Genomic DNA, 12,418 nt, shown 5'->3' with positions numbered 1-12,418 from the left:
TTCCACCACGCTCTGCTCGGACTCTGCCCCATGGCCACCACAGAGTATTGCAGAAGCCACAGGGCATTGCTTACTAAGAACTAGAACAAATGAGTGCCAATCCCATCATCCCAACCCTGTTTCATTTTTTCCTGCTTTAGAGTGTAGTTTTTATTAAAAATTTTTTTAATCATTATTTCTTTAAGTTTATTTATTTATTTAGAACAAGAAGGGAAGGGGCAGAGAGATGGGGAGGATCTGAAGTGGGCTCTGAGCTGAGAACCTGATGTGGGGCTTGAACTCACGAATCACAGATCCATGAGATGATGACTTGAGCTGAAGTCTGAGGCTTAACTGACTGAGCCACCTGGGCATCCGGGAGTGGGGCTTTTAAATACTCAAGGGCAGACTGGTGCTTCTGGCTGCCTTTCACCTGGTTCATCTGACCCAGTGCTGGAGCCTTGCCAGCCCTTTGTAGGCTCTCAGTCTGCCACAGCCAACTCCTGGCTCAGCCTGTGTCCTAATGGGGGTGAATCCCGGCACCCAGTGTCATGGGCTGATGGGCAGGAGAACCAATGCTGACTCTGCTCAGAGCCCTCTGTGGGAAGTGCTGTGCTTTGAGGCCTTAACCTAGCTTCTCCGTGTTTAAGTAAGGAGGTAGATGGCAAGATCAGGTGTAACAAAATCTCTGAACGCCACAGAGCTACCCCCTGTAGAGCCCGGAGTCACATCACCGCAGACTCACGCTAGCTCAAATTCTCGCTTCTGAAATGTTGTTTCCCCAGTTTGACACCTGCCCCCCGCCACCCTGTCCTGTGAGCTGTGGATCTGTCTGTTTTGTTCACAAGAAGTCTCTGAGAGACCATAAGCAAGATGAGTGTCCATAATTTCTTGAGCCATTAATTCATGCAAATGAAGATTATCTTCCAAAGTAGTATGCTGTGTGAATGTGTCTTTTTTTGAACAAAAGACTGCAGTTGCTCAGCACATTCTAGAATTTCCTCTCTGGGAAGCATCTTCAGGCCAGCGGCAACACTGGATGTATTCCATGCTGACAGATTATCACCTTCTGTTGGGGAATTCAGTTTTTGTGTAATAGGAAGAAAACAATTTCTATTAGAAAAGTTGCCTATAGTTTGAAGTTGAAATGGATCCAGCTAGCAAGAAACAAAATATTCCTCTAATAGTCAAAAGGTCATTTGTTGAGGGGGGAAAAACCCTTCAGATCATTTTTAGTTCTGAAACATGATTCTCCCACTCTTTTTCCCACATGGCCTGGATAGCAGAAGCCGAAGAGGTGAGTTGTTCTTCATGGTAATTATGCCTATGCCCATGGGACGTGAGGGAGGTGGGTGTGAAAACCCCACAAGGGGAAGGGTGGAGAGAATGGAAGAGTCTGGAAGAAGTCAGGGGCCTGAGGAAGTAGCAATGAGCCAGGCCTGAGGAAAGACCAAGGGCAAGAAATATCTTCCGTGACAAACACTTGGTGTTTGTGAGACACTGAAGACTACTACTCAATTTAACTTGTTTCTAATTCTGTGCTGCGCTGAAAATCCCACCTTTTGATCCTACACCTTTAGTATGTCAATGTTGCTTTGAGGAAACCAAGGAGGAGGACCTGGTTGTGTACAAGAGCTGACCCAGGGCAGAGAGGGGAGCCACCAGGGACACAGGTGGCGCTGGGAGCAGAGGAGGGACCGTGTAGTGCTCGGGACAAAAGCCAGCCCTCTGCCTTGAGGAGGAAGCTCTAGGAGATAGTGGGGCAGGAACTGAAAGTCCCAAAATACAAGGGGAAGGGACAGTGAGCCATTCGACTCAGCAACACAGGAAAGGGTAATTAGGCACTAAGGAGGCTGATGTCTGGGTTGTAGCCAGGCCCCTGCCAGCTGGGGTGAGGGTGCTTGAGAACTGGGTTCTGGCACTGGAGGCATGCGGTCCTGATGGTGCATGTGTCCTATCAAATAGTGGTGACAACACTATATTCACAGAGTGGTAGTGGCAACTAAGGAGCATTGCAGGGGTGCCTGGGTGGCTCAGTCTATTGAACGTCTGACTCTTGATTTTGGCTCAGGTCACGATCTTGCAGTTCATGAGTTCTAGTCCTGCATCAGGCTCTGGGCTGGTGGCACAGAGTCTGCTTGGAATTCTCTCTCTCTCTCTTTCTGCCCCTCCCCTGCTGATGTTTTCTCTTTCCCTCTCTCTCAAAATAAATAAATACACTTAAAATAAAGAAGCATTACAGGATAGTTTTAAAAAGTAAAACCATGGATTTATATACACATATGTCTTATGCAAATAGAAATGCAATATATTTTATTTAACTAATTAATGAGGAGGCAGTGAGCTGCTCCAGGGAGTTTACATGAGAACTGGATTTATGGAGATGTATAGCTTCTCCTGGACAGCCTGTATTAACTAACTTCATCTCTGCAGAGCTGCAAAACAGCCCAGCCCCAGAAACTCACTGCTGTGTGCGCCATAGAATCAGACAACGCCAAGGCCCACTAGGTCATGCCTGGGTTTTCAATGAAGAGACATACAATTATTCTTTTGCCTATTTAAAGTTTAACATTTTTTAAAAAACAGTCTTTCGTATCTCTCCCAGGATCATAATAATCTCAGAAAATTATTCTTGATCCCAAAACAGTGGGTCCCATCAGGCTTGGCCTGATTATTTACACTGGTGCAGAAAGAAAGTTCATTAAGTTACAGACCTCCCTGACTGGGCTTTCAAATCCAGGGAGCTGTGCAGCATTGAGCGACTGCAAAGGCCCTGGAATTCGTGTCTGTCTGGAAGTTTTCATGAGGATTTTCAGCATCGATTTTTAAAAGCTTCTATTATTTCCCAGGAAATAGAGCCTAAGTAACGAACTGTCGACCTCAGGTAACTGGATGATTTCCTCTCTTTTCAAAGTTCCCGAGACTGGGGACTGTTTCTGGCCCACAGGAAGCCACCGTATCCCCCACCCGTGAGGCTGGCCCTGGCACGCTCTCCAGGGAGGGCCTTGGAGCATTGATTCTGTACGTAAAGGGGCTCATCTTACCTGGTTAAATGAGACTTGTCCCCGGGCATCGCATCCCAAATGCACAATCCAATTATACTTCAGTAAAAAGGAGGACAGTTTCTCATTGAGGGTATGACAATAACTACATTTCCATGAAAAGTTGAAAGAATAAAGTAAGAGTTTCCAAATTCTGAGGGATCACGGGGAATCAGATGAAAATGTTTCTTTTCATGCTCAGCTGTCAGCTGTTTTAATAGCGAGTCACGGTGCCCATTTCCCGTGGGAGGTTCTTCTTGGTAAGCAGGTCATGAGACCCGTACGTGTTGAGTGTGCAGCGCTTGCACTGCCTAAATGTCCACCGACAGGAAATGGATATAGTCACAGGATGGGGAAATGAATGGGCAAGAACTGTATATACATGGACACATCTCAAAATCAGTGTTCACCACCTTCTCCCCAAAAGAGAAAGCTGCAGATTAAGACGTACAACCTGCTTCCAATTTTATGAAGATTAAAAGCTTGGAAAATCTGCCATGTATCACTAATGGATATCTACACATAACAAAGTGTTTAAAAATGCATGAGGATAATATATATTAAATTCAGATGAATAGCTACTTGTGAGGAGGGAGGTACCTGGGAGAAAAGGCACCCAGGAACTTTGGCTATATCTAGGGAAAAAAATGTTTCTTTTCAATTTATAAAAGCAAAGTCTATTAAATTGTAGGTTAAGTAGGAAGAGAAAGGGCTTCCTTACAGATCTGTACATGAGAAATAACTAAAGCAACATCAACAATGTACCAAAAAATAATCACAATAAAATGGCCTCATTCAATGTGAAATAATTCTTGTTTGCTGTTGGCTTTCAGAAAGCTTCTTTTTTTTTATGTTTATTTTTTACTTTTGAGAGAGAGAGTGGGCAGGGACAGAGAGAGGGGGAGGGACAGAGAGAGAGGGCAGGGACAGAGGATCTGAAGCAGGCTCTGAGAGCCAGTGTGGGGGCTCGAACTCACCAACTCTGAGATCATGACCTGAGCTGATATCATGACCTGAGCTGAAGTAGGATGCTTAACCAGCTGAGCCACCCAGGCGCCTCCCCTGAAAGTTTCTGCTCTGAACCGAGTCCCAGAAATCCTGGTCCATTCCTTGGTGTAGTCTGAAGCTTGTGCAAGCTAGGTCAGCTGAATAGTCTGTCCCCAGAGGTGACTCATCAGGGGTTAGTGGTAGGAGACACTAGTACAGTCCCTTCATGATGACCTTCTGGGCTGGACACAGCCTGCAGTGGATAGTAGAGCTCCCCAACAAAAGCACAGTAAACTAAGAGCAACTTATGAAACAACTGTGGTTAATTTTTTGCAGCAGCCAGTAATACAAAGACAGAAGAGAATAAAATACTATATTGGAAGTAACTATTTCACAAGAGTTTTGATGTGTGTTTCCCAGAGGATAAAAGCTATGATGGACAGCAAGGTCACTGACAAGCCTTCAGGGCCTTCCTGTAAAGCAGGCAACATCTGGAATATTCATACTGATGACATTTTTGAAGACAAATTTAACCTAGGGAAGTCTGAGGGTCTCTTCTGATGTCATAGCCCTTCCAATGGAGCTCTGATGCAGGAATATGGAACCCATTAAACAAACATAATTACTTAGCACCTCCCATCCTCATTTCATAAGATGAAGGAACAAATCTTTGTGAGGTTCCAGGGACTTTCTGGGAAATTTCAAAGGACGTTTTCATTGAAGGTATCTCAAAGTTTTGTTTTACTGTTTCTGTCTTTAGGATCTGGTCTTGAGAAGGACGAACCAATAGAGCTGTCAGAGAAAATTTGGGTGCTTGATTAAGAGTACCATGGGCCTCTGGAAACCATACTTGCTCACCTATTTAGTATTAATAGAAAATTGTAGGGGTGTCAGGGTGGTTCAATATTCACAAATCAATCCATGTGATACATTACGTTAATAAAAGAAAGGATAAGAACCATATGATCCTCTTAGTAGATGCAGAAAAAGTATTTGACAAAGTAGAACATCCATTCATGATCAAAGCCCTCAACAAGGTAGGTCAAGAGGGAACATACCTCCACATAATGAAACCATATATGACAAACACACAGAAAACATTATTTTCAATGGAGGAAAAACTGAGAGCTTTCCCCCTAGGGTTAGGAATTAGATGAAGATGTCCATTTTCACCACTTATATTTAATGTAGTTCTGGAAGTCTTATCCACAGTAATCAGACAACAGAAAGAAATACAAGGCATCCAAATTGGTGAGGTAGAAGTAAAACTTTCACCATGTGCAGATGACAGGTTACTGGCTATAGGAAACTTGAAAGAATCCACCAAAAAACTACTCTAACTGATAAACAAGTCCAGTAACATTTCAGGCTTCACAATCAATGTAGAGAAAGCTGCTGCATTTCTATACAGTAGTAATGAAGCAGCAGAAAGATAAATTAGAAAAGAATCCTGTTTACAAATGCACCAAAAATAATAAGATACCTAGGAATAAACCTAAACAAAGAGTAAAAGACTTATACACTGAAAACTATAAAACACCAATGAAAGAAATCAAAGACAGCACAAACAAATGGAAAGACATTCCATTCTCATGGACTGGAAGAACAAATATTGCCAAAATGTCTATATTAACCAAAGCAATCTATACATTTAATGCAACCCCTATCAAAAGACCAATGGTATTTTCACAGAGCTAGTACAAGCAATCCTAAAATTTGTATGCAACCACCAAAGACACCAAAATAGCCAAAGCAATTTTTTTAAAGTAGGCTCCACACTCAGCATAAAGCCCAATGACAGGCTTGAGTCACAACCCAGAGATCAAGATCTGAGCTGAGATCAAGAGTCAGATGCTTAACTGACTGAGCCACCCAAGTGCCCTACCAAGGCAAGGCAGTAGGCAAAAAGAAAAAGCAAAGCAAAGCTGGAGGCATCAAAGTTCTGGACTTCAAGTTATGTTACAAGGCTGTAGTTATCAAAACAGTATGGTACTGGCACAAAAATAGACACATAGGTCCATAGAACAGAACAGAAAACCCCAAAATAAACCCACATTTATATGGCCAATTAATCTTTGACAAAGCAGTAAAGAGTATCCAATGGGAAAAAGAAACTTTTTAAAAAACGATGTTGGGAAAACTGGGCAGCAACATGCAAAAGAAGGAAACTGGACCACTTTATTATACTATACACAAAAATAAATTCAAAATGGATGAAAAACCTAAATGTGAGACTTAACACCGTAAAAATCCTAGAAGAGAACACAGGCGGTAACCTCTGTTAAAGAGTCCACCAGAGCAACTTCCTTACAGGTAAGTCTCCTGAGACAAGGGCAATAAAAGCAAAAATTAACTGTTGGGATTTCATCAAAATAGAAGGTTTCTGTCCAGTGAAGGAAATAATCAACAAAACTAAAAGGCAACCTATGGAATGGGAGAAGATATTTGCAAATGACATATCTGATATAGGGTTAGTATTCAAAATATATGAAGAACTTTTAAAACCCAACACTCACAAACCAGATAGTCCAGTTAAAAATGGAAGACATGAACAGATATTTTTGCCAAAGAAGACATCCAGATGGCCAACAGACACATGAGAAGATGCTCAATCACTCATCATCGGGGAAATGCAAATCAAAACAACAATGAGATATCATCTCACACCTGTCAGAATGCTAAAGTCAACAACCCAAGAAACAAGTGTTAATGACGAGGTGGATAAAGGGGGACCCTCTTGCACTGTTGATGGGAAAGCGAACTGGTACAGCCACTGTGGAAGTAAGTATAAAGCTTCCTCAAATGTTAAAAATAGAACTACCCTAAAATGTAGCACTTGTACTACTCTGTATTTAGCCCAAAAATAGAAGAGCACTAATTCAAAGGGATACACAGGCCCAATGTTATAGCAGCACTGTTTACAATAGTGAAATTATGGAAACAGCCCAAGTGTCCACTGACTGATAAATGGATAAAGAAGATTTGGTGTGTGTGTGTGTATATATATAATGAAATATTATTCAGGTATAAAAAAGAATGAAGTCTTGCCATTTGCAACAACATGGATGGAGCTAGAGAGTATAATGCTAAGTGAAATAAGTCATCAAGAAGACAAATACTATATGGTTTCACACATATGTGGAATATAAGATGAGCAAAGGGCAAAAAAAAGAGAGAGACACCAAGAAACAACTCTTTTTTTCTAGTGTTTATTTTTATTTTTGAGAGAGAGAGAGAGAGAGAGAGAGAGAGAGAGAGAGAGAGAGATGGAATATGAGCAGGGTACCAGCAGAGAGAGAGGGAGACCGAGTCTGAAGCAGGCTCCAGGCTCTGAGCTGTCAGCATGGACCCTGATGCAAGGCTTGAACTCATGAACCGTGAGATCCTAATCTGAGATGAAGTCAGGCACTTAACTGACTGAGCCATCCAGTCACCCCAGAAACAGACTCTTAACTATGAAGAACAAACTAATGGTTACCAGAGAGGAGGTGGGCAGGGGGATGGATGAAATAGGTGATAGAGATTAAGGAGTGCACTTACTGTGATGAGCTCAGAGTGCTGCATGGAAGTGTTGAATCATTATATTATACACCTGCAACTAGTATTACACTGTATGTCAACTAACTGAAATTTAAATAAAAATTGAAAGAAAGAAAGAAGGATATATTATAAAATGAATGTAGAACTAGGTAATATCATTTGGAAGGCCTACATCTCTTTCACAAGTGAGGTTTTGTGTTTATTTTGTTTTTTAATAATCAGAGACACAATAAAGTCAACATAAAACACATCTGTTTTTATGGTAGCACTCAAGCTACCTGCTGTTTGGGCTGATTACACACAGGTAAAGAATCACCTTCTGCATTGTAGACAAAGGCACTTACCAATAAACTAAGGCAGCAAACCCATCAACAATGAGTGAGTTTTGCCAAATTTTTAAACGTTATCTCATGGTTTTATTTCAGACTCAGGTGCTATAAACCAAGGCAAATGCAATGTACATTTTCAGTTTTGTCCTTCAGTGTTCTCTTTCAGATTCCTGAACAAAACCTCTCTTTACTGCCTCACAAAACAAAAGCTCATACACAATTGTATTTCTTTGTTACTATTGGCTTGTATATAGCATCAACCACCCATACTAATGATATCTTTTTTTAAAATTTTTTTAATGTTTTATTTATTTTTGAGAGAGAGAGAGAGAGAGAGAGAGAGAGCGAGCGCATGAGCAGGGGAGAGTCAGACACAGAATCTGAAGTAAGACTCCAGGCTCTGACCTAGCTGTCAGCACAGAGCCTGACACGGGGGCTCGAACCCACGAACCATGAGATCATGACCTGAGCTGAAGCCGGATGCTCAACCGACTGAGCCACCCAGGCACCCCTAATGATAACTTTTATCCGAGGTAACCAACTTCCCTTTTACAGCAAAAAAACGGGAGGTGGGTGGAAAATTGAGAACTACCTCTGTCCAGTCTGTGAGCAGACTGAGCAGTGGGCACAAGCAGCACACATCTCTGCAGCCGCGTGCATCCATTTTATTTCTTAAAGTGGCAAACTTGAACGCATTTGTCAATGTAACTAAATATCTGGACTATGTGTAACATATAAAAATAAGAAGCAAAATAATATAAACAAATTTATGCTTAATAATTATGTTTTACTATCATATCTTAGAAATTACCTAGGTAGCTAATGAGTGTCAATTAATTAGCTCCATGCAATATCAGTTTAGGGTTTTAAGTTATCTGAAGATATTGGAAATTAACTTAGTCAAATATACCACAAAATATATGGTAAATTTGTCTGAATAATGGTTCAATTTAGAGAAACATCAATTTATGATTTTTATCATTGTACCATGTAAGAGAAGGCCAGCTTTTTGATCATCAGTAACTATTCAGATGAACTATCCTCTTCATGATAAAGCAAAGGAAAGGAAATGTGTACTTGCATTGTACTTAACAGTGATAAATCAAAGAAAAAAATACCTTTTTCTTTAAAACCAAGATTGTTAAGCTAATGTGATTTACTTTATGTGAATATGGATTTATAAAACATTTCTAAGTTAGCAGTTTCCTTATGAAGGATATTTTTCAAAGCTTGACACTCAGAAGTATTAAGTCAGGAATATTAGATTTAATAAGTGCTTACTTTTTTCCCTATAAATGAATCAGAATAGGGCTCCTTTGATTTAAGAGACATAAGAACCTAATGTATTTTACCCTCATATACCAAGAGGTCAGGGCCTTTTTCACGGTAGGCTCATAGACACTTGGATGGACAGACACATCAAGAGATTTTGGCTTCTATCCCACAGTTTCAGCCACAGGCCAAAAATAAACACAAAATTTGACCAATCTAGGTCTCAAAGAGATTCTTTTCGGGGGGGGGGGCATGAAATTCTTAATGGACTTGAGCCTCAAACAGACAAAGACTAACAAGCTGGATCTTCTGTTGTTTCTCACCCCAAAATGGCTAGATCACTATCATCTGTCTACAGAGATCACCAAGTGGTTAGACTGATGGTAAAACCAAATTTTCAACCACCATTGCCAAGAATGGAGAATATATTAGCGGTCATGCAAAAACCAGAAGTAAAAACCAAACAAATTCAATAAAGATTAGAAAAACAAGCAGAGAGACAGAGGGTGGGCGAAGGCAAAGTTCTGCTGTGGGTTGGGACTCACTCTGGGCGCCTAGAAGGCTCTGTCTGAGCTCAGCAACCAGGAAGTGCCATCCCCAGCAGGTCACTTACTGGGCTCTGGCCAGTGAGTCCACTGGTATCCGTGGGACATTGGAAACTACTAAGGAATCATTTTCAAAGAGGTTTAATTTTAATTATGACTCTCATACAAAATAAACACTTTGAAGAGTTTATTTAACTACTACTGAACAAGAGAGCCAGTTCAAATGATAATTGGGTTTACAGAGATTGTATTCTCCACTGGATACAATCCATTTGCATTGCTATGGACCAAAAAAAAAAAAAAAAAAAAAAAAAGAAAAGAAAAAGAAAAAAGAAAACCTTAATCACCACCAGCCTTCAGAAATTTAATTTCTCTCTCTCCAGGCTTGCCAAATAGCCCAACTAAAAACAACCAAGGGCCCACATCCTCATAAAATCAGACAGTTCCTGGAGGGTCGACTAGCCAGAATTCCACTGAAAGGTCACCCTGTAATCTTTTTTCCCAACTGCACCTATCACTGAGGAGAGCCCAGGTAAATGGGCTGCTGGTCAAGTCCAGTGACAAGGAGTCATCAGGTGGTCAACAATTTTTTCAGGCAGGAAGGAACTAAACAAAACTCCAGGGCATTGTCCAGACTTGGCTCGTGCCTTGACTTCTCTGAGCTGACTTATTTTTTTTCTGGAAAAGAGTAGAAAGTGCTGGTGAGGGTAGGGTTAAATAGAGGGGAGAAAGGGGAGGAAGACATCTGCTAAGGACATGGGTTTGCTGGCTTTCTGCAGGAATGTAGAATTGTCTCCCTATTCCCCCAGTTTTTCTGGAAAGTTGCACAGACGCTTCACAAAGAAACACTTATTTCTAATTCACTGGAGTCTATACAAAAACGAACAGTATAATAGTTAAAAAATAAGTACACCTGTTTTCTTATTACAGAAGTGACTTAAAAAGTTTTTAACAACCAAAATGGCACATATGGTGACAATTAAGTCCCCATGCTGAACAATGAGAATGACTGTGGGCTGTGGACACGCTAGCTTATTTTGGTCATCTAGTTCGTTCTTGGAAATTTCAGCTTGCTCATCACAGAAAAATTGGAAAATGCTCCAAAGGAGTACAGCCTCCGTTAATATTTTGTGCCTATACTTTGAGCTGTTTTATTTATCTGTTTCCCTACATCGCTACTTTCAAATATGGATTAGCACCCTTTGTTATTTTGCGATTAAAACATAATATGGAGAAAATTGGCTATATCTGAAACACTCTTTGTAAGTCTGATAACTGTCTGTAGGCTGTGTGGATACACTGCTCACTAGGTGTCTTCTGTTGATCTCTTATGCTATTTCTAGTCTAGTCTATTACAGACTTCACATCTGTAACTTATTCTTTGTTTACATCTTTATTTCCTCAGGATACATTTCCCCAAATGGAATTTCTGGGTCCAAGGACATGCATAAAAAAACCCACACTCTTTATTTTAGAAGTTATAGATTTACAGAGAAGTTGTAAAGAGAGTATAGATTTCCTATGTACCCTGCACCCAGTTTCCTCTTATTAACATCTTACATGAGTGTAATGCATTTGTTATGATTCATGAGTTCCTATTGGTACATTATTATTAACTGATATTCATACTTTATTCACATTTTTCCCTAATGCCCCTTTTCCATTCCAGAATCCCATGTAGGATCCTACATTACATTTAGTTGTCATATCTCCTTAGACTCCTCTTGTCTGTGACAGTTTCTCAGGTTTTCCTTGTTTTTGAGGACCTTGACTGTGTTGAAGTGTTCAAGTATTTTGTAGAACACCCCTCAGTTGAGATTTGTCTGATGTTTTCCTCATGATTAGATTGGGGCTATGTGTTTTGGGGTTGAAGACCACAGAGGTAAGGTGCCATTTTCATTATACTGTATCAAAGGCACATATTATTGATACACCCTCACTGTTGGGATTGGCCATGGTCACTTGGCCGAGGTAAGGTAGTGTTCGTTAGGTTTCTCCACTGTTAAAGTACTCTTTTCCCACTTCTTTTCATGGTCTCTGGAAGGAAGTCATTATGCACAACCTACCCTGCAGAGATGAGAAATTATGCTCTACCTCCTTGAGGGAGGAGTATTACACAAATTATTTGGAATCCATGGATGATTTGCCTGTTCTCATTTATTTAATTACTTATTCATTCAATTGTTCATTTATATCAGAATGGACTCATGGCTATTGATTTTATACTCTGGGTTATTATCCAATGCAACTTTATTGGGTCTGCTCAAATGGTTCCAGATTCGGTTGTTTGGAGCTCTTTGAATTGACTCCTGTGTCCCTTTGACATAATCCCATCATTGTGTGTTCTTTTGTTTTTTCCTTCATTACTTTCTGGAACTACTAGATGCTCCAGGCTCATCTTGAATACTTCCCTTCCGAGTCCAAGAAACAGCCATTTCTCCAAGATGCCCAGGGCATACATTTTTTTTTTCCATAATATTTTATTGTCAAATTGTTTTCCATACAACACCCAGGGCTCTTCCCCACAAGTGCCCTCCACCATCACCACCACCTCTTTTCCCCCCTCCCCCTTCCCCTTCAACCCTCAGTTCATTCTCAGCATTCAATAGTCTCTCAAGTTTTGCATCCCTCTCTCTCCCCAACTCTCTCTCCCTCCTCCGTTCCCCCTGGTTCTCCATTAGGTCTCTCTTGTTTTCCTGCTAGACCTATGAGTGCAAACATATGG

General features: G+C 40.8%; 1 long non-coding RNA gene across 1 annotated transcript in view; it reads right to left on the bottom strand.

The window, feature by feature from the left end:
• Positions 1–10,043: 10,043 nt before the first annotated feature.
• Positions 10,044–12,418, bottom strand: part of LOC115286574 — a 9,970-nt gene continuing 7,595 nt past the window's right edge. The window contains exon 3 of the long non-coding RNA XR_003906144.1: positions 10,044–10,371. This is a non-coding gene — a long non-coding RNA (uncharacterized LOC115286574). The remainder of the gene's footprint in view (positions 10,372–12,418) is intronic.

Source organism: Suricata suricatta, chromosome 3 (assembly GCF_006229205.1).
Source record: "Suricata suricatta isolate VVHF042 chromosome 3, meerkat_22Aug2017_6uvM2_HiC, whole genome shotgun sequence".
Lineage (NCBI taxonomy): Eukaryota > Metazoa > Chordata > Mammalia > Carnivora > Herpestidae > Suricata > Suricata suricatta.
Note: the sequence above shows the minus strand (reverse complement) of the source record. Positions and strands in the feature narration are given on the sequence as shown.